This window comes from Rattus norvegicus, chromosome 8 (assembly GCF_021556685.1).
Source record: "Rattus norvegicus strain SHRSP/BbbUtx chromosome 8, alternate assembly SHRSP_T2T, whole genome shotgun sequence".
NCBI classification, from domain to species: Eukaryota; Metazoa; Chordata; class Mammalia; order Rodentia; family Muridae; genus Rattus; species Rattus norvegicus.
The window spans coordinates 27,090,073-27,095,756 of record NC_141541.1 but is presented as its reverse complement, the minus strand read 5'-3'; the positions used below and the strand labels follow the sequence as shown (position 1 = coordinate 27,095,756).

At 47.9% G+C, this 5,684-nt stretch overlaps 1 non-coding gene and 1 pseudogene across 1 annotated transcript; both read left to right on the top strand.

Annotated features, from left to right (window-relative positions):
• The first annotated feature begins 1,592 nt into the window (after positions 1–1,592).
• On the top strand, positions 1,593–1,728 carry LOC120094444 (small nucleolar RNA SNORA70). Its single transcript, XR_015628291.1, has one exon. It is a non-coding gene; the product is annotated as a small nucleolar RNA SNORA70 (small nucleolar RNA).
• Positions 1,729–1,784: 56 nt separating this feature from the next.
• LOC148003989 (large ribosomal subunit protein uL16-like) lies at positions 1,785–2,164 on the top strand (annotated as a pseudogene).
• Positions 2,165–5,684: the final 3,520 nt, after the last annotated feature.

Below are 5,684 nucleotides of genomic sequence, written 5' to 3'. Positions count from 1 at the left end.
TATTTATTTATTCATTTATTATATATAAGTACACTGTAGCTGTCTTCAGACACACCAGAAGAGGGCATCAGATCTCTTTACAGATGGTTGTGAGCCACCATGTGGTTGCTGGGAATTGAACTCATGACCTCTGGAAGAGCAGTCGGGTGCTCTTAACTGCTGAGCCATCTCTCCAGCCCACATATACTTTTAAAAAGAAATCCACACTAAATCCGCTATGCACTAGCCTCAGTGGTCTTGCCCACCCCATTGGCCAGCCCCAAGTGGCTATTTAGCCCTGGTTCTGGCGGCCAGCCTGCTGCTAAGCTGCTCCTGTCGAAAACCCACTCCCATGCTCTGTCTCTGCTGAGCTGACGACTCTGCTGTCTTTTCTCAAATGCCTAGAACCATCCACCCCTGTGGCTGGCCCGCAGAAAGCCAGCTACCGCTCACCCAGTCACCTTCAGCCCTGTGAAACGAAAACACTATACCAGCCAGATTTATAATGGTAAACCTCCAACCCCAAAATGCCCACACAAAGAACACAAAACTGAATTGATATAAATACAAGCTACACACCTAGATTGGGCAAATGTAGCCTGCAGTACTCTGTGAAATCCCTGGCTACTTACGGCTCGTCCAGGCCACATGGTTCTGGTTCATCTTTACCTCCTTCTCCCTCTATCTCTTCTCCCTCTGTCCTCCATCTTGTATGACCTTCTTCCTTTTTCCCCTTTCTAAAACGTTCAGCTCCACCTTCCTTTTCCTTCCACTGCCCAATCACAGGCTCTACTCTTATCTGACCAATTAAGACTTCACCTGACCTTACCTCAACACATGATCTACTCCTCCTTGGGGCACCCCTCTTGAGGGAGCAGAAAATACAAACAGCGATCCACAGCACACGTCCAATGTCAAAGTGCTCTGCAGATCTCTAGTCCTTCCAACTGTGTTGACTGCAACAGACTTCTTTCTCCTGGGCTGGCTGGCAACTTTCCTTGGCAGGCATCCCATGACCTTCGCATCTCTATTGTTATGGGGTATCCAAGGCAACTTTAACTATACAGCTTCTTGTTCCAATGTCTGGGACCCACACTTTATCTTCTGGGATCCTCCAGAGGGCTTGGGTTACTTTTCCAGCTCGACCCTCTGCAGCACCCTAGGCTCTGGTGGACTCCACTCCACCATTGCTGCTGTTCTTGGTAGTCATCCCATGGTATTGGCATCTCCAGAACACTGGGGAATTCTGCTACAACTATGCTCTACCAATAACCGTCATAGGCTCTCTTCATTGTACTTAACCTCAATTTCTTTGCATGACCCTATACGGCCTTCAACTACCAGTGAAGCTATACTTGTCCCAATGGCCTTCCCTGACCTTTCACAATGCCCAGCCTCAGCTGTTTTCCATGATCCCCTCATGCCTTCGAAACCAGGACCACTTGGATGCTTCTTAGATATTACCAAGAGCACGATGTTTATCTGTAACATAGCTTCTTTGTGTTCTCAAAAAAACACTTCACAGATTTTTAGCTCAGTGGTTGTCTTAGTTAGGGTTTGACTGCCGTGAACAAACAACATGACTAAGGCAAGTCTTATAAATAGAACATTTAGTGCAGCTAGTTAAGCCGATTAAGTCCCTTTCCCCATGGGGACTTTGGTGTGCAATGGCTGCAAACAGCAGCCTCCTTGGTAATGTATGTAGCCTATTGTCTACATGGGTTACCTCAAGGGACCTTGGAAACAATTTTCTGGCAGTCGAATAATCAAGTCTCTGATCACAGTGCTGTCCCCGATCTAGGCTCCAGACAGGTATGCGTGGTGCCTTTGGGAAGCCCCAGGGCACAGTAGCCAGGGTTCACATTGGTCAAGTCATCGTGTCCATCTGAACCAAGCTGCAGAACAAGGAACATGTGATTGAGGCTCTACGCAGAGCCAAGTTCAAGTTCCCTGGTTGCCAGAAGATCCACATCTCAAAGAAATGGGGCTTCACCAAGTTCAATGCAGATGAATCTGAAGAAATGGTTGCCGAAAAGCGGCTCCTTCCTGATGGCTGTGGTGTCAGATATATCCCCAATCGTGGTCCTCTGGACAAGTGGAGAGCCCTGCATTCCTGAAAGCTTCCACAGTGCTCTCCTATACCCTATCAAATCATGTTCAATAATAAATCTCACATCAAATCTGAAAAAAAAAATAGAACATTTAATCGAAGCTGCCTTACAGGTTCAGAGGTTCAGTCCATTATCTTCAAGGCAGGAACATGGCAGCATCCAGGCAGGCCTGGTGCAGGAGGAGCGGAGAGTTCTACATCTTCATCTGAAGGCTGCTAGTAGAAGACTAACTTCCAGGCAGCTAAGATAATGGTCTTAAAGCCCACACCCACAGTATTACACCTACCCCAAAGGGCCATACCTACTCTAATAGGGTGCATACCTTCTTCTGGTGCCACTCCCTGGGCCAAGCATATACTTGGTGCTGGTTTCTTTTTAATCACTCCTAATTTATTAGCTCCAGCTAGCCAGCACCAATTGTCCCAGTCAATCCTCATACTCTTGACTCTAAAGCCAGAGCCCCATGGCCAAAGCTGCAAAGTTTTGCTGCTTGCTAAGGCTGGAAGTGGTCCCCTTGTTCTAGACACCAGCTTTCTGTTTTCCAGATCCTTCACTGCCTAAGCTTAGCTGTCCTGATAGATCTGCATGCATCTGTCTCCAGACTGCTAGGACTGAAGGTGTGTACCACTTTGCCTGGACCTCAGCTTTTCTTTACCATTTCACAAGATCTTTATAAGGTCTGCATTGTAGTTCATTCCAGATATAGTCAAGTTGACAACCAAGAATAGCCATCACAATCCATCCTTTGTCAATTTGACACAATCCTGTCTCTAAGTCCAAATGAAAACAATAACAATAACCGGTTAGGTAACATTAGCACATAACATGCTATAACTATCCCTTGTTCAACTACAAATGCATAAACAATAAGCTTAGCTGGGTGGGACGTTGCCCTGAGGCGATCACTCTCTTAATCTGTTTATCTCCTTGAACATGGGATTTAGCTTGAATTTCCTGATTCCTCTTTACTCTTTCTTTGAGCCATACTGAAAGAGCCAGAGTTGGGCTTGCTTTTGCGTTGATCACTACTTCTATGAGTCTCATTCAAGGGGTCCCAGTAGAGGTCCAACTTGAAACTCACATTTGGTGCGTTAGCCAGGAACCTCACCTCTTGTGGGGGACCCACAGGAGGTCAGTGAATCAGAGGAAATGGCTTGAGCAGGTACCGTGATTGTCTGTGTCTCCTCTGTATTGTCTTTGTGTTTGTGTGCCGGCTTTGCCTTCCGTTTGTGCTTACGAGCATCAGGAAGGCTCCGAGAGCCGACTCTGGATCCAGTGTGAGCTGGTCGAGTCACCAGGTTTTGCAGACTCTGGATCCAGTGTGAGCTGGAGTCATCAGGTAATCTGTCTGTTCCACCCACAGAAGGGGTGAGCGGTCTCTCTGTGTGTTAATTGTTCTTCTTTGTGCTCTTGGACTTGGACTGATGAATTTTTGGACATGGGAAAGAAATTTTCTACCACCCCTCTGGGTCTGGTCCTGGAGCATTGGGATGAGGTCCAGAGATGTGCACACAACTTGTCAGTAGACATAAAGAAAAACTCCAGACCCAGTGCACGTCTGAGTGGCCAGCTTTGGGGTCAATAGGTCCCAGGAAGGGACATTTGACCTCCCCATAACCATGGCAGTCAAGCATAAGATCCTGGGGTTGGATCTGGATCTGCCGGTCACTCAGATTAGGTCCCCCATATAACTGTCTGGAGAGAGCCTTTAACTAACACCTTGCTTGGGTCGGTCCTTTTCTCCCTAGTAGGGTTCTAACTTTCAAGACTGCCTGAGCATGTTTAGAGCACCTAAGGTAATTAGATCAGATAATGGGCCTGCCTTTGTATCTCAGGTACGTCAGGGGCTTGCTAAGGTCTCGGGGACTAATTGGAAACATCATTGTTCATATTGTCCCCAGAGTTTAGGACAGGTAGAAAGGAGGAGTAGAACTTTAAAAGAGGGGATGACCAGAGGGACATGCCCCCACCAGCCTGCCATGCTGATCTGGAGCGTGACTTCGACCCTCAGGGAGATGAAGTGACCAGTGACCAAGAATCATTCCCTTACACATGGTGACCAATGCTTGCCTTTGATCTGTGTCAATTGGCTGCAGGACAAGACTCTTAGGATATACCCACAGCTGACAGGACTAGGTTAGATGGTCTTCTTGTACTCAAACACACCAAGAACAGTCCGGGGGCTGGGAGATTGGGGACTTGGCTGTGGCTGACCCAACACCTGGTGCCACCTGCATAATACCCCAGTCTATATCTGTCCCCCTGAGACAAGCCTACCAGAAGAGACCAGCACAGGTGTGTGTGTGGGGAGGAGCTGACTCCTTCTACTGCAGCAGTTGGAGATCTGAGACTACTAGAGATATTTATTGGGACCCATCCTCCTCCTGGAACCTGATTACAGTCAGGAGGAACCTAACCAGAGCTACAAACTACAAATCAGATCTAACAACATCTCCCTGTCAATCCAGGGCATGCAACTCCCCATGTGTAGACATCACTGAACCGGGGAAGCAGACAGTAGTAGCTGGCTGAAGGGGAAAACCTGGGGGCTTAGACTCTATACACATGGGTAGGTCGATGTTCACTATCCAGCTCAGGATAGAAGTTCCCACTGCTTCGGTGGGACCCAACAAAGAAATGGCCATTGTAGCCCAAAGGTGGTTAGCTAACCGAGGATGCAGATTTCCAAAGCCTCGATGCCCAGAGGCTTCATCCCTTCTCTACCCTTTCCACCTTGCTCCCTTAGGTCTCTATTAAGGTAAGAACATCGGAACATGCATAGATCTGGGTTCAGATCTAACCTACAATCCAGGCGTAGTGGCTTAGACCTGTAAGCCAGGCCTCTGGTAAGAGAGATACATAAAGAAAGATGGATTCCTCCCAGACTGGTGTGGTCCTTAAAGGCCAACTTGGGCAACTTATTGAGAGCATGTCTCAGAAAACAGGGGGAGGTAGACAGTTTGGTAGTAAGGCACTTAACTGTGTGTTGTGAGGCCCTGGGTTTCCTTCTCCATCACAGCTCCATGTAACCCCAGAGCACCCAATTTTCCCTCTTGAGGCTGAGCTTATCAGTTCCTCTCTACAACTATGTTGAGCAAGAATAAACAATCACCTCTGAAGTCCATGGCTCTAATACCAGCCAGCCCCTCCTTGTGGGAACTTCAAAACCAGAAGAGGTAGGAAGGGTAGCACTGGTCACTGCCAGAAAAGGGAAGTTGCAAACCAGGAAGGGTCTATGGTAGATGAATCCCACACAGCCCGCCTTCTGGGCCGGGAAGGTACATGGTTAGAAAGGCTGTGTATACACTAGGATGAGAGGTGCCTTGAAGAAGTTGGAGAGATGGGGCTGGTGGTCTCCAGTGTCTGTGGATCAACAGGAACTAATGGTCTGAGGGATGAGGATCTGTGGAAGGAAGAGACATCTATGAACTGTGATAGAAAAGCTGGGCATCCTAGAAAGGAGTTCAGTAACCAAGGGAAGGGATGAATACCCGAGGGAGGAGGCCAGGGCCTGAGAACTGGGGTGAGAATCTGAGAGAAGAGGCACAAAGGCTGAAAAAAATGAAACTGATGCCTGGGCCTGATGAAAGAGAT